Below are 24,528 nucleotides of genomic sequence, written 5' to 3'. Positions count from 1 at the left end.
AATGAGATTTTATGACAGAATTGATAATGTTTCCTAGAGTTTGACCTGAAAATCAAGGCAAAATAGTGCTCATATGGGAAACTCATACTATGTTAATCATTTTGACAATATTGTTTGAATCGCACACAATAATCAATTTGCTTTCTACACTTTTTGTGCCAAAGTTAAAGCAAGATATCCATGCATATACAAATTTGCAACAGATATATTTTGCAAGTTTAACTACAGTTTCAGCAGTGTTTTTCAGACCTCATTTCAAGTACAAAAGAAACTTCCATATTTTGCAATGCATCTAACTATGCAATTAAGAAACTTCTACCTAACTTTCTATTGGAAGTGGTTAATCTGCAGTGTAATAGCATTCTAAAGGGCAAATATAAAGCGACGCATCTAGGAAAATTCTGTAAATGCCTTCCATACAATGAATATGTTAATTAAAATCATACGCCTTTGGACTGATAGCAATACTTATCTGTGTGCAAACATGTTTCAAAGACAAAGTCCATAAAATCACATTCAGATCTGCATTAAAAAGTAAAAATCTGCAATTATTTTACTTACGTAAAATGTTATCTCAAAAAAAGAAGTACAGTCTTGTTAGTAGTAGACCTATATTACAATAAATTGTGTTCAGTTAATGTTATATTTTGAATCTCAGCAATAAAACAATTTGTGGATAGTTGTTTTCTCTCATATATATTTTTTCTGTTTTACTATGTAATGTCTTTGATTTTGCCTATAGAAAGCCTAAAATCTTATCATCTGGTCCTTATGTTTAAAAGTTTGTGTGGTGGCGCTATTCAAAATATAGCAGCATCTGGGAATGACTTGACAATGCAAATTATTGACCCATCCCAAACCTATTGAATCAGAATTTCTGAGGGTGGGCCCAATAATTTTCACTCCAGTAAGTTCTCCAGGTGATTCTTGTGCAAGTCAAAGTTTGAAACCCACTGCTCTTATTTTTTTAAATATATATATATATATATATATATATATATATATATATATATATATATATATATTTTATTTCAGAGAGAAAGGGAGAGGGAGAGAGAGATAGAAACATCAATGATGAGAGAGAATCATTGATCCGCTGCCTCCTGCAAGGCCCCTACTGGGGATTGAGCCCGCAACCTGGGCATGTGCCCTGACCTGGAATCAAACTATGACCTCCTGGTTCAGTGCTTAACTAGTGAGCCACACTGGCTGGAATACTGCTGTTAAACAGGCTTTTAGAGACTGTGTTTCATCCCCTTGGATAAATTATTTAATCCTCTGAGTCAATAAAGTGGGGATAATGTCACCCATTTCATAGAATTGTTGACAAAATTAAAATTTAAAAATATGAAAAAAGCTATAAAGCTAAATATAAGTGATATCAATAATTTTAAATAAATTACAATTATACCTGCCCATGAGATATGATTAAATTTTTAAAAACATTGTGAGCCAGTTATTAAAATAGCCATTATTGAAAACTTAATTATATAAACTTAATATTAAACATTATATTAAAACTTATAAGAGGTAATACTCAAAACGCATCACTAGTTACTTTACATTTTACTATTATATGTACTCATATCTGTTTATATAATATTCTATATAGTGATATTCTATATAATGGCATGCTACATCTCATCTCTTCCCAACTATGTATTCACAGGAAATCAACAACCACCACAAATCTGAGCTTTCTGAAGAAGCACTTTCAGTTAAAAATTAACCAGCACACTTCTGATCATAGTTATTAAAAATTACACAATAGATTCAGCTGTGAGCGCAATGAGATTGAATTACTATGCATGTAGAGATGTCTAACAATCTACTAGATATAAAGATATAGCCCATACATATTTAGGCAATGATCTATATATATAAGAGGCTAATATACTGTGTCCTTCCAACCGGTCGCTATGATGTGCACTGACCATCAGGGGACAGACGCTCAATGCAGGAGCTGCTGTAATGCGCACTAGCCATTTACAGAGAAATGGCACCGTGGGCCTGGCACCCACAAAGTAACACTCGGCTTCCCCCAAGTGGGACACAGGCCCCACCACCACCTGGAGCAACAGCCCACCAAATCGCAGCCGAGAACCCATGGTGCAAAATGCAGCCCACAGCCCAGCCCAGCCCTGAAACGGTCGCTGTGGGCGCTGGGTAATGATGTCACGTAGCAACGCCCAGCTTCCTCTCCCTAGCAACTAGCCTCCTTGCAGTTTCTTCAGTCCAGGAACATGACTTGCTTTATAGCCAGGTGGAAACATTTTACACTTTAACCAAATGTCTGTGAAGCATTTTCTTGTGCCTCATCTCATTTGATCCTCACAGAAGTCCTGGAGTAGGTAGATAGGAGACTCAGTGGAATCCTATTTTCTTTTCATTAGCCGGAAAATGGAGATTTAGAAAGCTTAGAAATTGACCCGACTGAAAAGAAGTAAGAAATGGTGGACCTTGAAAATGACTTCAGGTTTTCTTACTGCACAGAATATAGTCAAACACTGCTGCAGTTAAATATTTCACCCTTTGTTCTCCCTGCATGATCTACAATAATAATCTGCTTCGTGTTGATATTTACTGCTGTGTTGCTGACAATGACCTGAAAGAGAAGTTGGGGTGCTTCACTGGGCTGGAAACAGTTTAGCTACATCAGAAAGCAGGTCTAATTAAGCAAGTTTATTATATATATATAAAAGGCTAAGTTGACTTGTGCATGCACGGTACATATAAAGCTCTCACTGGTGCCAATTACATGCATGTGTTTCGATCTGTCATTGTCAATTGTGAATTTGGTTGACACTTCTATTATAGAGAAAGGGTGAATAGCAATATTAAAATATTTCTTCTAATTAATTTCCTTTCAATGTGCACAAATTCGTGCACCAGGCCACTAGTATTATATAAATAGTATATATAAATAGTTGAAATAAGAAACACAGACAAAATTGAGCAAAAGCGGTCTTTAGAGCAGAGACCAGAAACTGACCACATATGGAAAAAATTTATTTTGTGAACAAAATGTCAGAAGGACTTTGGAGTTTATAAGTATAGCCAACCATTGCTAGCAGCTCAGTTTAACTACTTCCACTTACCATTATTTTAATTCTCAGTTTTAACTCCTAGAATGCTTCTAGCAACAAAAGTTATATAGATAGATGCAGTGAGAGAATTACATTAGTCTGCAATTTGAATCCAGCACCAAATATTTATCAGCATGGGTAATGGTATTTCAGGCGATCTATTTAAACAGAGCTAACAAGTTGATTCAAACCCTAAACTTGTTACCTAAAGTACATATTACCCTTTGAATACTAAAGAAAAATGAGTTCTATAGGGATGATAAAAACATATTTAAGACATCAATGACACTGAGTATATTTCAAACTTTAGTTTCAAAGACTCATAGGACCAAAGTAGAGTTTAAATGCTATTCTGATATCTTCATTTATTATTGATTTACTCTCCATAAGAAAGTTATTTGCTAAGTTAAATCTCTAGGAAAATATTTTAAATTAATTTTTCCTTTTAGTTATCCAAACATTTGGTTATCTAAAATTAACATGGAGTTCCCAAAGGAGTGGATTTTCCTTTTCCCATTCTCATGATGTTCATAAGTGGGTATTTAAAAGTTAGGTAATTCTTGCTGGCTGGGTGGCTCAGTGGTTAAGCATCGACCCATGAATCAAGAGGTCACAGGTTCGATTCCCAGTCAGGGCACATGCCTGGGGTGTGGGCTCGATCCTCAATACGGGGTGTGCAGGAGGCAGCCAATCAAAGATTCTCTCTCATCATTGATGTTTCTATCTCTCTCTTCCTCTCCCTTCCTCTCTAAAATCAATAAAAATAGATGTATTTTTTAAAAGATCAAAATTAGAGGCATACATATAACTAGAGAAATTACAAATTCACAAAGACTAAAACTAGTAAATAAAAAGGCATAATACCATTAATCAGTAAAGAATATCCTTTATGCCCTAGCCGGTTTGGCTCACTGGATAGAGCATCAGCCTGCAGACTGAAGGGTCCCGGGTTTGATTCCGGTCAAGGGTACATGCCCAGGTTGCAGGCTCAATCCCCAGTGCAGAGCATGCAGAAGGCACCTAATCCATGGTTTCTCTCATCATTGATGTTTCTGTCTCTTTCTCCCTCTCCCTTCCTCTCTGAAATCAATAAAATATTTTACCTAATAATAGACAAACATGTAAATTGGCTGTACCTCCATTACGCCACCAGCCAATCAGGAGCAATATGCAAATTAACCCAACAAAGATGGCGGTTAATTTGCATACACAGGCGCTGAGTGATGGGGGTGGGTGGGACGCTTGCGTTATCGCCATGACAATGACGCAGGCATTCTGCCCCACCCCCAGTCTCTCAGGGCCTCTGGGCAGCGTGGGAAGGCGGGGCTGGAGCGGAAAGAGGTGGCTCTCGGAGTGGAAAGAGGCGGCTCCGGGGCCTGAGCGGAAAGGGGCTGGGCTGGAGTGGAAAGGCTGTGCTGGCAGCCATGGAAAGGAAAGCCCATTCTAGCACGAATCTTCGTGCATCGGGCTTCTAGTATATTTAAAAAAAAAAGAATATCCTTTATGCAAAATGCCATGTAAAATTATAAAACCACTAGATGCCCAGTGCACAAAATTCGTGCACGGGTAGGGTCCCTAGGCCTTCCCTGGCCAGTCATCAGGGCTGATCTGCGGGGCAACCAGCAGGGCGATTGAGGGGCCCCTGTGGGCACCTGCCTTGGCTGGCCTGGGGCCTGCAGGCTGGGGGCAGCTCCTGCATTGAGCGTCAATTTTCATATTAGGCTTTTATTATATAGGATTCCTAAAATCACTCTGAATGACAGGTATTGCAAAAATAAGTTACTGTACTAAGTCACAAAGACATGTCAAACAAATGTGAGGCATTATGGTAAGTTTACAAATTATTCTCAGGTAAGAAAACAGCATGTGCCATTCCATGTAAAGTGCAAGATTTAAAAAATCTTAAAGAAATCTATGCTAATTTATAGCTCCTTAAACAGGGCAAGGAATATAGCATGACTATATACAGTAAACTCTATTTCCACTTACTCATTATCACTTTGCCTTGACAACTAACCTCCATATTTACCACACCCCTTAAAGCTACTTTTAAAATATATCATTCCAGTCCTTTCCCCTAACAATGGGGTTTTCCTCAAGATTCTTATCTTAGATATTTTTTTTCTTCCTTTTCTTTGTTGACTCTCATCCTCCCACCTAACTTCAAATATCATAGCGGGATATTTGTGGCGAACTTCCAGATCTCTAGTTGGAATCCTCTCTACTAGTAGTTGTCTGTTAAATAATTATACCTAGTTTCAGTCAGTAAACAATTTTTACTGCATAGCTACTGTGTGCCAAGTGCAAGTGTTAGGCATATATTCAGAATCTAATATGAAAGTCTCTGTTATCAAGGAGCAGATAATCTAAATGACAGACCAAAAAGTCCAACTCAAAAGATCCAAAATTGATTATTCATGTGTCCTTTTCCAATGGATACAATATATATTAATAATTGCACATTCTCATTACTGCCAAGGTGATGTGTGACTCCTTTCTCAATTCTACATTTAATTGGTTACCAAGTAAATCCTGTTCTTTATCTGCAATATTCTATTCCTATTGCCTGAGCCTACTTCAGGCCATTAAATATTTCCATCCAAACTGCAACAATAACTTTCTGAAGTATTCTCTAATTTCTCATCTAATTCATCCTTCACTCAATTGACAGATTAATTTTCCTAAGGTACAAGTGCGATCCATCACTTCACTACATAAAAATGTTTAATAGTCCCTCAAAAGACAAGTTAAATCCAAAATGTTCTTCAGCTTGGCATTTATGGTCCTCTGTTATCTGATCTCTACCTATTAATACTTCTTCATCTCTGCCACCCACTATTTCCTTACCTTTTGCTCCAGCCAAAAATGGCTATTGAATCATATCTGGAAACTCCTTGAATATTCCCTATCTCTCTATTTTCATTTATGTTATTTCTCTCCTCCCACCCCCACCCTGATTAACAATATCCATTCATTTGCACCTTTCATAAGCTTACCCAACCTTTGGTTCAAATAACATCATTTTTCTAAAATGTTCCCTCCATCCTAACTCTATAATATATGTAAAGGCTATTTTTATATCACTTATACTTTATTTCTACTATTGTTACCTGTAAATGTCATATCCTTCTTGTTAAGATTATAAACAAGTTGAAATATGACTGTTTTATTCATCTTTGTCTTGTCACAGTGCATTGCACATGGCTGACATTCAATAAGTATTTTTTTCCCCTACTGGTTGTCAAATGATCTTTATTTATTTATTTTTAAATATATTTTATTGATTTTAGAGAGGAAGGGAGAGGGAGATAGAAACATCAGTGATGAGAGGGAATCATTGATCGGCTGCCTCCTGCACGCCCCCTACTGGGGATTGAGCCCGCAACCCAGGCATGTGCCCTTGGCTGGAATTGAACCTGGGACCCTTCAGTCCCCAGGCCAACGCTCTATCTATTGAGCCAAACCAGCTACGGCTCAAATGATCTTTAATTGAAACATTTTCCTTTGTAGTTCTTGCTGGGCATTCCACTGCACCACTGTTAATGTCATCTATGATGTCATGAGGGTGGTGGTCATCAACATTGAAGCCCACAGACTGGGCAGTCCCCAGGATCTCTTCAATGGTTCCAGAGAGTTCTCTAGCTAAAGATCAGTGCTGCATCTGTTGGGCAATGTTGATATCTCATCAAAAGTGATATTTCCATTGTGCCTAATGTGTTTTTGCTTCTTTCTAACTCTTGATAGTTCTTTGAGAGCTTTGATGAGCAGGGCAGAGGCAGAAGGCACTAACTCAATCTGGATCTGTCTGTTCTGATGTCAGTTTCACTGTAATCCTCAGACCTTCCAATCACTGGTTGCTTTGGCAATGCCATCCACCAGCCCTTTCTGGAGACAGGCCCCGGGGGCCGATCTTGGGGGCCAGGGCAAACGTGGCACTCACTTCCCCACGAGTGCACCTGGTGTCGGATGAACCCAACTTCGGGAGGACTGAAGAAAGTTGCACCTGAGACTCCTCAAAGCTGAAAGCCAAAATCTCAATAGGTATTAAATACACGTTGAATTTATAATAGAATATATGCATAAAATAAAAGCGTGGTCCATAAAATCATACAGGAAGTTTCCTTCACTTTCTATGGAGAAAAGTTACTGCAATGAGAATATCTTTTTTTAAAGTCACCTTCATGCCCTAGCTGGTTTTGTTCAGTGGATAGAGCATTGGCCCATGGACTGAAGGGTCCTGGGTTCAATTCCGGTCAAGGCCATGTACCTCAGTTGCAGACTCCATCCTCAGTCTAGGCATGTGTGGGAGGCAACCAATTAAATGTTTTTCTGTCTCTTCCCTTCCCTTCTACTCTCTCTAAAAAAAAAAAATCAATGGAAAATTTTCCTCGGGTGAGGATTAACAACAAAGAGTCACCTTCATTATTTTTCATAAAGATAGATTAAAAAGTGATTTTCATCCTAACATTAATCAATATGCCTTCCACCTCTTAAGTGTACATGAATAGTTATAAAACTTCCTTGGCTCAGAATATAAAATTGCTTTCCACGGTTTCACATTATTATAGGTACCTACTGATCATACACTCAATCACCTTACCATTGAAAACAGTAGTGTAGAAAGAAACCCACACTGCTGAGACAATACAACTATTTTTAGAGAGGAGCAGTCAGAGTATAATTATACTTCTCTGTTCCACTTCCTTCCTACCTCCACAACATCTATCAACCAAAATGTTTGTTTAGAGCCCATACTTCCTGGTTCACAAGTTAAAAATAATAGATAGGTTTTAAGTTAAATAATTCACCAAAGATATACAGAATACCTACTATGTAGAAAGCACTGTTGGGGACACAAAAATGAAGACACAATTTTCATCTTCTGGAACTCATGATTAAATGCACAACACATACCTAAACAGCTCCATTACAAAGCTGATTGTGTGAATGCTAAAAAATTTCCAACAAGATTTGAGCAGAGCTCTATAGAGAGAGAGAGAGAGAGATGAATTTAATCGAAGAGTTAGCTAAGAAGCTTCAAACGAGAGATGGGTTTCTTTTTAAAATCAAGCAATAACATTCAAGATTTTCAATATTAATTATTTTTTAGTAAATAATTTAATTTGTCTTAAATATTTTATTCAGTAGTATTGCAACAGAATTGGATTTTTTGCATTGAAAAGGTACTGGTTCAACATGGGAGGATGGGAAGAGATCAACCAAAGAATATATATGTATATATGCATAGCCAATGGACATAGACAATAATGTCTAGGAGGACCCTAGCTGGTTTGGCTCAGTGGATAGAGCCTCGGCCTGCTGGCTGAAGGATCGCAGGTTTGATTCTGGTCAAGGGCACGTGCTGGGGTTGTGAGCTCAATCCCTGGTGTGGGACTTGCAGGAGGCAGCTGATCAATGATTCTCTCTTATCATTGATATTTCTATCTCTCCCTCTTCCTTCCTCTCTGAAATCACTAAAAATATATTTAAAAGATGTCCAGGGGGGCTGTGGGCTGGGTGAAGGAGGGCAAAGGGGGGGGGGGAGAATGAGGGACATCTGTAATAGAGTCAACAATAAAAAAGTGGGGGATCCAAGATGACTGCTGACGGGAAGGCAGGCTGAAAGATAGTGAGTGAGAGAACGAAAGGAGAGTGTGTGGACGTGCGGGGAGTGTCTATTTGTGGGTGAGGGACAGCTATATTCCCAGGGACTGTTGGGGACTGCCGGACCGGCTCCCCTGACCGGGCAGCCTCCACTGCTGCTGAAATCTCTCCCGGAGCGGCCGGCTCTGCCGCAGAGACTGCGCCTTCCTGAAGGGGAGAGAGGCTGTGGTCGGAAGCCCAGCCTTACCTTCAATCGGGGAGACCTCGGATACCTCCTGGGACCCTACAGCCACAACCTCCAGGGACCAGCTGCCTCAGCTGCGAACCCATGAACACCGAGACTCCAGCCTCTCTGGCCACGGGCGCCTAGAAAGTCTGTCCAGGAGGAGACGAAGCGGCGTGAATACCCGGACAGGCCCTGCGCCTTCTCACAGCGCAGAGAGAAGGAACAGCTGAACCTATCACATCGATTACATCCGCCCGGAACTGGCAAATTAAACACAGCTGGTGAGGAAATCCATGGATGGAAAGGTCAGATAGCGCCTAGGGCAGTGATCGGCAAACTCATTAGTCAACAGAGCCAAATATCAACAGTACAACGATTGAAATTTCTTTTGAGAGCCAAATTTTTTAAACTTAAACTTCTTCTAACGCCACTTCTTCAAAATAGACTTGCCCAGGCCGTGGTATTTTGTGGAAGAGCCACACTCAAGGGGCCAAAGAGCCGCATGTGGCTCGCGAGCCGCAGTTTGCCACCACAGGCCTAGGGAAAGGTGAGGTCTGGGATCCAGGCTGGAGAGAGAAACGCACTCGAAATGTGCATGGCAGGAAGTAGAGTTTCCGAGGAAGACTGCGCCCCACGAAACCCATGGCTGTTGGGGTCAGTGTAGCCCTCAAATGTGGAAGGGAGTCCACAGGGCTGCTGGCAGAGTGGGACTATAAAAATTAACCCACAGCAGGGCTGGGCCCAGAAAGGCAGCCTGAAGTTCTACCAGTACACTGGCTGCGGAGTGCCTGCGGCGAGGGGCGGGGGGGGGGGGGGGGGGGGCGGAGAAGACACGAGTCTGCGCACATCCTGGTGGCTTTTTCTTCTTTTTCTTTTTAAATCCTTGCTTTTTATTGCTAAGTCCAGTACATAGGATCTTCCAATTAAAAAACACTCACCGAGACTGCAGGGGAAAGCTGTTTTTGTTGAACCTGGGGATCAGAGTGGGGAGAGACCAGCAGAAAACCAGCTCTGGGGCAGTCTATCCCGCCAACCCAGTATTGAGTGCTGCAGGGAAAGCAATCTAAACACTGGGTAGGGGAGGGGCCTTTTAGCACCAGATATCAATACAGAAACACTGCCACCCAGGGGCTGTATCAGAAATTGACTCTTTGTAAATACAACTAAATACAGGCTGAGAAACAAAGCCTGCTTGAAGACAGGGTTGTGGCTTATGACACAGAGGAGCAGTGGAGCACAGGGAACTTCATACTGTGCTGTCCACCTGACAGGAAACAGACGTGCCAAGCAGAACAGTGGAGGAAGTGAACAACCTTCACTACTTCACATTTTTATTTTTTATCTTTTACTTGAGAAACTAAATTTTTTATCACACTTGATTTTACCTTTTTATTATATTTTTAATTATTATTATTACTACTATTATTTTACCTTTTTAAAGTTTTATTTTATTTTTTCTTTATTTTATTTTGGGATTAGTGTTCTACATTCTATTTTTATTTTTCCTTTAGCATTATTTTACTCTATCTCAATTTTTCCTTTATGCTAACACTCTCTTCCCCACTTTCCCCTTTTGTCCTGTTTCTCTTACCCTGTTCCTGCTTTAGTTTTTCTCTATCCTTTCTCTTTACTCCCTGTTAAAAATTGACCTTACTCATATATCTAATTTCTGCTCCCTGCTCCAAGTTCGTACACACTTCTCTCTTCTCTCTTAACTATCTAAATTTTCTTTTTAATCCCCCTTTTTTTTTCTTTTGCCTTTTTCTTTCTATCTGTCTTGGTGTTCTTGGTTTGATTGTTGATTAGTTTGGTTTTTATTGCTTGTTTGTTTGTTTTTTGTTTTTTTGCTTCTGTTTTTCCTTTCCTCACTGGTTCTCTTCTTCTACTAATAGCTTAACTAATTCCAGTCACAAACTCAGGCCTATCTACTCTCTATTCTCCTTTTCCAATAGTAAATGAATACATAGATTAAAGAAGGGGAAAAATTATATATATATATATGTATATATATATATATGTATATATATATATATATATATATATATGTTTTCTTGTGTATATATACTTTAATATACATATTTTTTCTTTTTTGTATTTAGCTTTTTACTTTTTTTCTTGTATACTCATTCTCTTTCTACCTCCTCTATACTGAATTGTGGCTATTTCCCAATTCATTCAATTCCTTGACCTTACCTTCTGGAAATAAGCTTTGCTTCCTCAGATTCATCTGGGTGTTGGTTGTTTGGAGGTTTGTAGTTTACATATTTTGGATTAGTTGTTGTTTGTAGTTTGCATTCATCTCTGGGTGTTAGTTGTTTGCATTTTTTTTGGATTAGTTGTTGTTTTATTGGCATTTTCTCCCCATATACATATATTTCCCCCTTTCTTTTTTGTTCTCTTTCTTTTCTCTCTTACATTTTTTCCTTTTCTCAATATCATTTTTGCACTCTTTTCTATCCCCTAACTCTCTTATCTCTGGTGGTCACCTTTACTTGGGGTTATTAGTATTGTGAATACATTTGTGTTTGGTGCCCTGTGCATTGTGTCTTGTTGTGTTGTATTTTGTGCCTTTAAGTCAACGCAGGACAAAGAGAGCTACATAACCAGATATCCAGAGAGAAGCAATCATGGGGAGACAAAGAAACAGCCTGCATATGAAAGAAAAAGAGGAATCACCAGAAAAGGAAATAACCGAAATGGAGGCAAGCAATATGTTAGAGAAAGAATTCAGAGCAATGGTCAAAGGTCGCTATAAGGATGGAAGACAAATTCAACAACCTGTGTAACAACCAAGAGGAAATGAAGAAGAACCAAGGAGAAATGAAAAAATGACATCACTGCAATAAAGAACTCAATAGAAAGGATCAACAGTAGAGTAGAAGACGCGGAAGACTGCATCAGTGAGCTAGAAGACAAGGTAGGAAAAATACCCAAACAGAGCAGCATCTAGAAAAAACTTAAAAAACAGGAGGAGAGCCGAAACCGGTTTGGCTCAGTGGATAGAGCGTCGGCCTGCGGACTCAAGGGTCCCAGGTTCGATTCCGGTCAAGGGCATGTGCCTTGGTTGCGGGCACATCCCCAGTAGGGGGTGTGTAAGAGGCAGCTGATCGATGTTTCTCTCTCATCGATGTTTCTAACTCTCTATCCCTCTCTCTTCCTCTCTGTAAAAAAATCAATAAAATATATTAAAAAAAAAAAAAACAGGAGGAGAGCCTAAGGGAACTTTGGGGCAACATGAAATGAAACAACATCTGCATAATAGAGGAGCCAGAAGGAGAGGAAATTGAACAAGGAATAGAAAACCTGTTTGAAGAAATAATGACAGAAAACTTCCCTGATAGGGAAGAAAAAAATCACACAAGTCCAAGAAGCTCACAGAGTCCCAAACAAGATGAACCCCAAAAGAACAACACCAAGACACATTATAATTAAATTGGCAAACACCAACGACAAAGTAAGAATCTTTTTTAAAAAATATATTTTTATTGATTTCAGAGAGGAAGAGAGAGGGAGCGAGAGATAGAAACATCAATGCTGAGAGAGAATCATTGATCGGCTGCCTCCTGCATGCCCCACACTGGGGATCGAGCCCACAATCCAGGCATGTGCCCTTGGCCAGAATCGAACCCAGAACCCTTTAGTCCGCAGGCCGACACTCTATCCACTGAGCCAAACTGACTAGGGCCAAAGTAACAATCTTAAAGGCTGCCAGAGAGAGACAGAAAGTTACCTACAAAGGATCCCTCATCAGACTAGTGACTGATTTCGCAACAGAAACACATCAGGCCAGAAGGGAATGGAATGAAATATACAAAGTCATGCAAAGGAAGGGTCTGAATCCAAGAATACTGTACCCAGCAAGGCTATCAATCAAAATTGAGGGTGAAATCAGGAGCTTCACAGGCAAAAAAGGACTAAGGGAGTTTATTACCACCAAACCACAAATGCCAGAAATGCTAAAGGGTCTGCTGTAAAAAGAAGAAATAGGAAGGGAAGAAGGAACACAGGCATAAAGAATAAAAATGGCGACAAACAAGTACCTATTAACAATAACTTTAAATGTAAATGGATTAAATGTCCCAAACAAAACACATAGGGTAGCTGAGTGGATAAGAAAAAATGACCCATATATCTGCTGTCTACAGGAAACCCACCTCAGAACAAAGGACTCACACAGACTGATGGTGAAGGGATGAAAAAAGGTTTTTCAGGCGAATGGAAATGAAAAAAAAAAAAAAAGCTGGGGTAGCAATACTTATATCTGACAAATTAGACCTCAAAGTGAAGGCCATAACAAGAGATAAGGAAGGCCACTTCATAATACTAAAGGGAGCAATTAAAAAAAAAGATATAACTCTGGTAAACATATATGCACCCAATACAGGAGCACCCAAATACATAAAAAAAACTTCTGGAGGATATCAAGGGAGAGATTGACAGCAATACAGTCATAGTAGGGGGTTTTAATACCCCACTAACACCACTGGACAAATCCTCTAAACAAAAAATCAGCAAAGAAACATCAATCCTAAATGACTCACTAAATTAGATAGAATTAATTGACATCTTCAGAACATTTCACCCCAAAGCCACAGAATATACATTCTTCTCAAGTGCACATGGGTCATTTTCAAAGATAGAAATCATATCAAGCATCTTCTCAGATCATAATGGCATAAAACTAGAAATCAACTACAATAAAAACAATAAAAAAATTAAACACCTGGAGGATAAATAGCATGCTATTAAACAATGATTGGGTTACCAAAGAGATCAAAGAAGAAATAAAAAGCATCATGGCAACAAATGACAATGAAAACACAATCCAAACTCTATTGTTCACAGTGAAAGCAGTCTTGAGAGGGAAGTTCATAGCTCTACAGGCCTACCTCAAAAAACAAGAAACAATGGTAATAAATTATCTAACCATACAACTCAAAGAGTTAGAAAGAGAGCAACAAGAAAATCCCAGCTTAAGCAGAAGGAAGGAAATAATAAAGACCAGAACGGAGATAAACGACATAGAGACCAAAAAAAAAAAAAACACCAAAAAAACAAAAAACAACAACAACAAAAAACAATACAAAAGATCAACAAAACCAAGAGCTGGTTCTTTGAAAGGATAAACGAGATTGATGAACCTTTAGCCAGGCTCACCAAGAAGCAAAGAGAGAGGACTCAAATAAACAAAATCAGAAATGAAAGAGGTGAAGTAACAACCGACCCTACAGAAATACAAATGATTATGAAAAAATACTATGAACAACTCTATTCCAACAAACTGGACAACCTAGACAAAATGGACATATTCTTAGAAAAATACAAGCTCCCATAACTCAATCAGGAAGAATAAAAAAACCTGAATAGGCTGATAACTACTGAAGAAATTGAAGCAAAGATCAAAAAATCTTCCAACAAACAAAAGCCCTGGTCCAGACAGCTTTACAGGGGAGTTCTACCAAGCATTCAAAGAAGAACCAAAACCTATCCTCCTCAAAATATTCAAGAGGAAGGCACACTTCCAAGCTCTTTCTATGAAGCCAGCATTAACCTAATCCCAAAACCAGATAAAGACACCACAAAGAAAGAGAACTACAGGCCAATATCCTTGATGAACATAGATGCTAAAATCCTTGACAAAATTCTAGCAAATCGGATTCAGCATTACATTAGAAAGATCATATACCATGACCAAGTGGGATTTATTCCGGGGATGCAAGGATGGTACAATATTTGCAAATAAATAAATGTGATACATCACATAAACAAATTGAGAGACAAAATCACATGATCATATTAATTGATGCAGAAAAAGCATTTGACAAAATCCAACACCCTTTCTTGATAAAAACTCTCAGCAAAGTGGAAATAGAGGGATCATACCTCAACATAATAAAAGCCTTATATGACAAACCTACAGTCAACATCATACTCAATGGGCAAAAACTAAACTCATTTCCCCTAAGAACGGGAACAAGACAGGGGTGCCCACTTTCTTCTTTTTTTATTTTATTTTATTTTTATTATTATTATTTTTTATTGAGGTATTATATGTGTACATATCTTACCATTCCCCCCCCACCCCACACCCATACATGCCCTCACCCCCCCAGAGTTTTGCGTCCATTGTTTATGCTTATATGCATGCATACAAGTCCTTCGTTTGATTTCTTATCTCCCCCACCTCTCCCTAACTTTCCCCCTGTAATTTGAAAGTCTGTTTGTTGCTTTACTGTCTCTGTATCTATCTTTTTGTTCATCAGTTTATAATGTTCTTTATTATCCATAAATGAGTGAGATCATGTGGTATTTTTCTTTCATTGACTGGCTTATTTCACTTAGTATAATATTCTCCAATTTCATCCAGGTTGCTGCAAATGTTGAGAATTCCTTCTTTTTTATGGCAGCATAGTATCCCATTGTGTAGATGTACCACAGTTTTCTGATCCAGTCATCTGCTGACGGGCACCTAGGCTGTTTCCAAATCTTAGCTATTGTAAATTGTGCTGCTATGAACATAGGGGTGCATAAGGGGTGCCCACTTTCACCACTCCTGTTCGATATACTACTGGAAGTGCTAGCCATAGCGATCAGACAAGAAGAAGAAATAAATGGCACCCAAATTGGAAAAGAAGAAGTAAAACTGTCCTTATTCGCAGATGACATGATACTATACATAGAAAACTCCAAAGACTCCATCAAAAAACTACTAGACCTAATAAATGAATTTGGCAATGTAGCAGGATACAAAATTAACACTCAGAAGTCTATGGCCTTTTAAAATATATATATTTTATTGATTTTTTTTTTTTTTTACAGAGAGGAAGGGAGAGGGATAGAGAGTTAGAAACATCGAAGAGAGAGAAACATCAATCAGCTGCCTCCTGCACACCTCCTACTGGGGATGTGCCCACAACCAAGGTACATGCCCTTGACTGGAATCGAACCTGGGACCCTTGAGTCCGCAGGCTAATGCTCTATCCACTGAGCCAAACCAGTTAGGGCTCTATGGCCTTTTTATATACCAATAATGAACTCACAGAAAGAGAAACAAACAAACAAAAAAACAATCCCATTTACCATTGCACCAAAAAGAGTAAGATACCTAGGAATAAACTTAACTAAGGACGTAAAAGACCTGTATTCGGAAAACTTCAGGATATTGAAAAAAGAGATAGAGGAAGACATAAACAAATGGAAAAACATACCATGTTCATGGATTGGTAGAATCAACATCATTAAAATGTCCACACTACCCAAAGCAATCTATAGATTCAATGCAATCCCCATTAAAATACCAACGGCATATTTCAAAAGTCTAGAACAGTGGTCGGCAAACTCATTAGTCAACAGAGCCAAATACCAACAGTACAACGATTGAAATTTCTTTGAGAGCCAAATTTTTTAAACTTAAACTTCTTGTAATGCCACTTCTTCAAAATAGACTTGCCCAGGCCGTGGTATTTTGTGGAAGAGCCACACTCAAGGGGCCAAAGAGCCGCATGTGGCTCGTGAGCCGCAGTTTGCCGACCACGGGTCTAGAACAAACTCTCCAAAAATTCATCTGGAATAAAAAAAAGACCCCGAATAGCCACCGCAATCCTGAGAAAGAAGAACAAAGTTGGAGGGATCACATTACAAGATATCAAGCTATATTACCAAGCCATAGTTCTCAAAACTGCCTGGTACTGGCACAAGAACAGACATATAGACCAATGGAACAGAACAGAGAACCCAGAAATTGACCCAAGCCATTATGTTCAATTAATATTTGACAAAGGAGGCAAGAGCACACAATGGAGTCAAAACAGTCTCTTTAGCCAAAACCGGTTTGGCTCAGTGGATAGAGCGTCGGCCTGCGGACTGAAAGGTCCCAGGTTTGATTCCGGTCAAGGGCATGTACCTTGGTTGTGGGCACATCCCCAGTGGGGGTTGTGCAGGAGGCAGCTGATCGATGTCTCTCTCTCATTGATGTTTCTAACTCTCTATCCCTCTCTCTTCCTCTCTGTAAAAAATCAATAAAATATATTTTTAAAAAACCCAAACAGTCTCTTTAATAAATGGTGCTGGAAAATTGGACAGATATATGCAAAATAATGAAACTAGATCACCAACTTACACCATACAGAAAAACAAACTCAAAATGGCTAAAGGACTTGAATATAAGACAGGAAACCATAAGAATCCTACAAGACTCCATAGGCAGCAAAATAGCAGACATATGTCATAGCAATATCCTTATAGACACAGCTCTTAGGGCAATAGAGATTAAGGAGAAAATAAACAAATGGGACTACATCAAAATAAAAAACTTCTGCACAGCAAAAGAAACCATCAACAAAACAACAAGAAAGCCCACTGCATGGGAGAACATATTAGCCAATGATATTTCAGATAAGGTTTTAATCTCCAAAATTTACAGAGAACTCATACAACTTAACAAAAGGATGATAAATGATCCAATAAAAAAATGATCAAAGGATCTAAATACCGGTAGACACTTTTCGAAAGAGGACATACAGAAGGCCCAGAGACACATGAAAACATGCTCAAAGTCACTAATCATCTGAGGGATGCAAATCAAAACAACAATGAGATACCATCTCACTCCTGTCAGAATGGCCATCATCAACAAATCAACAAACGACAAGTGCTGGCGAGGATGTGGAGAAAAAGGAACCCTCCTGCACTGCTGGAGGGAATGCAGATTGGTGCAGCCACTGTGAACAGTATGGAATTTCCTCAAAAAGTTAAAAATAGAACTCCCATTTGACCCAGTAATCCCACTTATAGGACTATATCCCAAGAAACCAGAGCCCTAGCTGGTTTGGCTCGGTGGATAGAGCGTCGGCCTGCAGAATGAAGGGTCCCAGGTTCGATTCCAGTCAAGGGCACATGCCCTGGTTGCGGGCTCGATCCCAAGTGGGGGGCGTGCAGGAGGCAGCCAATCAATGATTCTCTCTCATCGTTGATGTTTTTATCTCTCTCTCCCTCTTCCTTCCTCTCTGAGATCAATAAAAATATATTTTAAAAAAAAACACAGAAACACCAATCAGAAAGGATATATGCACCCCTATGTTCACAGCAGCACAATTTACAATAGCTAAGATCTAGAAAGCCTAAGTGCCCATCAGCAGATGAGTGGATTAAAAAACTGTGATACATCTACACAATGGAATACTACGCTGCAATAAAAAAGAAGGAACTTTTACCATTTGTAACAGCATGGATAGAACTGGAGAGCATTATGCTAAGTGAAATAAGCCAGCTGGAGAAAGATAAATATCACATGATCTCACTCATATGTGGGATATAATGATCAACATAATTTGATGAACAAGAATAGATCAATCTAGAGACAAATGGTAGGGGAGGGGGGTTAGAGAGCAACCAAAGGACTTGTATGCATGCATATTAGCATAACCAATGGACACAGAGACTAGGGCGGTGGGGGCTTGCCCGGGGTGGGAATGGTTGGTGGGGAGTCAATTGGGGATAAAGGAGACATATGTAAAACTTTAGACAATAGAAAAAAAAAACAATAAAGAAAGTATAACAGCCTTAGCTGGTTTGGCTCAGTGGATAGAGCGTCGGCCTGCAGACTGAAGGGTCCCAGGTTCAATTTGGTCAAGGGCACATGCCCAGGTTATGGGCTCGATCCCCAGTAGGGGGCATGCAGGAGGCAGCCGATCAATGATTCTCATCATTTCTATCTCTCTCTCCCTCTCCCTTCCTCTCTGAAATCAATAAAACATATTTTTTAAAAAGTATAACAGTTACAAAGAAAGTGAAGGCTTTATATGAAGAAAAGCACAAAATTTTATCAAGAGACATAAATGACCTAAAAAGATGTAGAAAAACACCATGCTCCTGAATGAAACACCTCAACACTGTAAAAATGTTACTGCTTTACAAAATCATTTATAGATTTAACAAGTTCCAACCAAAATCTCAATGTTATTTTCTTTAATATGTTTTTATTGATTTCAGAAAGGAAGGGAGAGGGAGAGATAGAAACTGTAGAGGGCCGCCTGGGAGGCACCTGGGCATTTCTTTTAATTATCGTCAGCTGAACTCAGGGTGTAGGCAGAGCCACGCCCTGGGAACATGCTTCCCCAATGAGGCTGGACATGTTAATCAGTTCTGACGTCACAGCAGCCCAGGTGTCAGCAGGGGCGGGCTAGATATGTAAATCTAGGCCTATAAAATAAACGCGCTGCGTGGCTCGGGCCCTCGTCATGCTGCCTCTCCATCAGAGAAAATGGCGGCCCACCCAGCTCCCAGCCTTTAAATCTATTTCTGCGTCTTTTTTCTTTATTTCTTATTATTTCTCAATCCCTGGCCGCCTCCATTTAGAACCGGTTCGTTCATCTCTCTTTCCACGCAGGACGCGGAAAAGGAAGATCCCCGCCATGGTTGGCCCCCGCCGCATCAGGCCCCCGCAAGAAACATCAATAATGAGAGAGCATCATTGATTGGCTGCCTCCTGCATGCTCTAGCCCTCAACCATGACATGTGCCCTGACCGGGAATTGAACCATGACCTCCTGGTTTATGCATCGATGCTCAACCACTGAGCCATGACAGTCGGACATCAATAAGTTATATTGGAACTTGGAAAACAATTCTAAAGTGCATCTGAAAAAAATCTAATGGGAATAGTCAAGATATTTGTTTGCAATAATTTCTCTCTCATAAGTATGAAAATATTTTTAAAAACGAAAAAATCTTTCAAGTTAAATGGATTTAAAAAATATATATTTTATTGATTTTTACAGAGAGGAAGGGAGAGAGATAGAGAGTTAGAAACATCGATGAGAGAGAAACATCAATCAGCTGCTTCCTGCACACCCCCTACTGGGGATGTGCCCGCAACCAAGGTACATACCCTTGACTGGAATCGAACCTGGGACCCTTCAGTCTACAGGCCGATGCTCTATCCACTGAGCCAAATCAGTTAGGGCTTAAATGGACTTTTTAGCTCACTTTGAAACACAGGGAAATGTGTTTCCCAGACAAAACTTGTGGCATATAATTGAGAAGAAAAATTTTTTATGTTCAAGGGAAATACAAAATATGTCCAATAATCTATATTTACTTACAATTATCCTCCCAGAGAAAGGCTAGGTACATATAAATGGGTTACCCATTTTACAGAAATTTGTTTAGCATACCTATAGTACATTAAAAAGGGAAAATACTGAACCAAAAATAAAATTCAGGGCCCTGGATGAATTTTTCTTCCATACCACCTCCTCCTGCAATACTGGCTTCTTCCAGGTATATGGCCAAAGGTCTGAATCAGATCTTGAAACATTTGCTTTTCAAGTAAACTCTATCAACACCATTTCTAGATTTAGATCCTTCTGTTACTGTCTTCACTAGTTATTAATATTAAAATAGGGAAAAAGCAAAGGGAAGGCCAGGCATTATAAGCATGGTCATCTGGGCAGCTTCACCAGGAAGCTGCAGTTTCACACTCCCCACAGGTCCATTCCCTGCAAATCACTGGGGAAGGGGTCCAACAAAGGGGAAATGGACGCATGTGCAGTGAAGTTGAAATGATCTAGGGAAGGTGCTTGCCTGCCAATCTAACCTGGAAACAAAGATCACTGGCTAGGAGGATGGTCCCCATTGCAACCCCGTGAAAATGTGGGAATACATAATCTCCAGACAAAGGATCCTCTCTCTTGTTCCTCTTGCTTTGCTTCTGCTTCCTTGCATTTGTTTGTGCTCTCTCCATAGCTGTGTGGTCTAGAAGTCACATGCCACACGCAATGGACTGCAACTGGGAACACAAGGTAAGCTAGCTGGACTGGACTGTTGCTGGAAGCTAATTCCAGCATCTATATATATAAAAGCCTAATTTGCAAATTGTCCCCTTGGGAGTTTGACCAGGAGACCGGAGTTTGATCCCTTATTATGACGTGCACTGACCACCAGGGGGTGGCGCAGAACGAAGGAAGGCCCTGGCCAGCAGCCGGCAGTCGGGGGAAGGGAGGCTCCAGTGGGCAGCCAGAAGGAAGGCCCCGATTGGCCCTGATCACCGGCCAGGCCTAGGGACCCTACCCGTGCACGAATTCTGTGCACTGGGCTTCTAGTGTCATAACAAATGCAAGAAATCCTCAAAGGGTTGATGGGCTTCTATATTCAGCAGGGCTGAATCATATTGCCTGCCGGAATAGCCAAAAGCATTTCCCCAAACCTGAAAAAGATGCATACATTATTGCCTGCTACTGGAACAGCCGAAGGCAGTTCCTCCAACCTGACAATGCCTCCTGTATACCAAACCTTGCCTTTGATATGTATATCTGCTTTGCCTTAAGGCAATCTGTGTGAATAAAAAGCAAGGGGGTCCAGAGATTCAGAGAACTTGGTTACTGAAGCTAGGTCTCCTCTGGCTCCCCAAAATGCCTTCCAAATTTATATGTCTAGTCTCTTTATTAATTTACATGCAGCCCCTTCTCCAGATTCCTGAACCCTTCTAGATGCTGAAAAACACCACGGCAGACGGTGCTTTCATATGGAATGGAGGCTCTGGACAGTGGCTTTAATCCTAGATCTACCGAAGAAGAAATGGGACTTTTTCCTTGGTGGGATGGAAATGGGACCTTGGAAACTCAGGGGTTTAATTCAATAGAAATGAAACGTTCCACAATACCCTATCCTCCTGTGGGGGCATCCGGAAATTCTTATTCCAGCGGCATCCCAAGAAGCACACTTCCACAGGCAACCAGTGGGGACACGGAAGACCCCCTACTGATAATACTTCTTTGAAGATTCTTGGCTGCCATGACCTAACACTGGATATGCTGAACACTGTAGGACAGATGAAAGGACCACATTCATTTCAGCTTAAAATAACTTGCATAGAGGGGTGGGAAAAGTCCGAAATGACAGATGCCAATGAAGTACATTTTAAAAAGAGAAAATTATGATAAGACAGGAGTGAAAGCAAGCAGAGAACATGCAGAAAGAAGTATGGCATTCCAAATTGCTACTATTAAAAAAAACTTCCTCTTTTAGTGTATTACAAAATTCATCAGTTTTGTAATTACTGAACTTAACAGTTAAGCAACAAATTATGGGGGGAAATTAGGGCAAATTATATGTCGTTTTTATTTAATTAATTGATTTCAGAGAGGAAGGGAGAGGGAGAGGGAGAGAGAGATAGAAACATCAATGATGAGCGAGAATCATTAATCAGCTGCCTTCTGCATGCTCCACACTGGGGATCGAGCCCACAACCTGGGCATCTATCCTGACCAGGAATTGAACCATGACCGCCTGGTTCATAGGTCAACGCTCCATCACTAAGCCATGCTGGCTGGGCTATATGTAGTTTTACAAAACATATTTGCATTTAAATATTTCATGGGAAACCCATTTGGGCCCCCTCACTGCTAGAGGGAGTCTGTTTATCTCTCAATAAACTTTGCTTTTGCCTAAAATTTTTTTTCATTAAAACCAACCTCTTGAGCCTGGCCGGTATGCCTCAGTGGTTGAGCGTCAAACTAAGAACCAATATGTCATTGGTTCATTCCCAGTCAGGGCACATTCCTGGGTTGGGGGCGGGATCCTCAGTAGAGGGCGTGCAGGAGGCAGCCAAAAGATGTTTCTATCTATCCCTCACTCTCTAAAATAAAAAATATATTTAAAATAATAAAAAATAACTACTCTCTTGAGATTATACAAAGGAACTAAAGTCAGATTATGCAGATTTAGGCGGGGAAAGCTGGGAATGAATAACTAATGTAAGTTTCCTGCTACAGTAGAGAGGCCAAGAAAACCAGTAAATGGGTTGAGCACTGGAGTATTTGCACATAGTAGTCATCCAACATTAATCCTACAGCTAACGGCTCTATCCAACCTTCCTCACATTCCTCCCGGCCTCCGACAAGTCATCCTTCCAACCATGAGGCCCTCTGCTCTCCCCCAAAGAAAATAAATTGTGAAAAAAAAAAAATAAAATAAAAAGAAAATAAATTGTGCAGGTGGTAAAATCGTCCTCACAAACTACTTGGCTCACACTTCTGCACCTTGGAATGAGCTGTCCCCAAGATGGGGAAAGGTTGCCCTGCCAGGGAAGTTACATGAAGTGGTCTTTCTTGAGGTCCAACTTGAGCTTGCAGCTCCAACGACAAAGATGCAGTAGAAAGTGTAGGGAGTGGCTGTAGGGTTAAGCCTCGGACTGACCTGTTGGCAAAGCCACAAACGAGTTCCAGCTTAGAGGGCACAGCCCTCTTAGGATAATTAAGCTTGACCTTATGACGCCCCCTAGATCCTTCCTGGGTAGCTAGCGGGCTGTGGGAGGTGCAGCAAGTGCTGCCAAAGCAAGTGAAACTCACAAGAACATTGTAACTATGGTGACCACTACCTTGTTTACCTCTGGCTATAAAATAAAGGCTCAGCTTGCCTTCTGGATCTGTTCTCTGTGGCCTCAGCCAGGCACAGGAAGGTCCACCTAGACCCAGATTATTCTCTTTGTCTGTCTTTTCTACATCCTTCGCGGCCCTCCCTCAGGCTCGCCGAACCCTTGGCTGTGCTGGCGCGGCACAGGGAAGGACACGGGTGGCCTCTGGAGAACAGCCGACGAAGCAGAGGGTGCGAGCCCTTGAAGCAAGCTCCACGGTGCCCTGGCACCTCAGGGAGGCCTGGTAATCATGATTGGCCGCGTAAGGTCCTTCCAAGGGACTCAAGGGCTCAACACCTCCTTCCCAGGAGCCTACCTACCCCATTCTCACTGCCCCGAGAAGATTTTGGGGCTACTAGGACAGAGGCAGGGGTCCTGGAGGCACAGTGACCAGGCCAGGCTAACGCTGGGGTGTCAGATGGGGTGGATGCCTCCACTGAGGCAGGAGCCTTCGGGGGACCAGCGGCCGGAAGAGTCAGGGTTGGTGTCCCCACAGACATGGCAGTGTACCCGTCGAGCTCCCCATCTGCCTGCCAGCCCCGGTCCAGGCCATCCTGCCTCCGGACGAGGAGAAACAGGAGGTGCTCTGCAATGACTTTCTCTGCTCGGGGCCCGAGGTTGGGCTGGGTGCCCCCCTTTGGGGTGGGGACTGAGGGAACTGCTACGGACACGACCCGGAGAACAGAGGTCAGAAGCAGGGCCCAGTGCCCACAGCTTCCCTCATACCCACACTTACTGAAGAAGTGCCCAGTTGAGGGAGCCCAGGCCTCAGGGGCATTAGACTGAGCTGGAAAGCTGCCCCATGGATAGAGGCACCACTTGTCTTATCAGGGGGCTGCGGGGTCAGAAGAGGCACAGTCAGGGAGGTCAGAGTTGGGCCCTGCTCGATTCCTGAGGGAGTTGAGGGACACCCAGCCTGCTCACCTCCACCCCTCAATGAGAACAAGGCAGGGCAGGAAGCACCTGGAGGTTATCAAAGGTGCCGATAACCCCCCGCAGACACAGCCCTGCTCTCCTCTTCTTTCTAGAGCTGTCTTCTCACTCATCTTTCAGGCCTAACTCCTGGCACAAAGCCTGCTGGTTGGGCCCCTCAACCTTTTGTACTGGGCCATGGTGCCAAGTGGGGCAGCCAAGAGGCAGGGCCTCACTCAAGCTGGATCCTTGAGCGCCACCCTCCTGATTAAATTAGGGCAAGAGACC

This window comes from Cnephaeus nilssonii (assembly GCF_951640355.1).
Source record: "Cnephaeus nilssonii genome assembly, chromosome: 4".
In the NCBI taxonomy this organism is placed as follows: domain Eukaryota; kingdom Metazoa; phylum Chordata; class Mammalia; order Chiroptera; family Vespertilionidae; genus Cnephaeus; species Cnephaeus nilssonii.
This window is presented reverse-complemented; position numbering follows the sequence as displayed.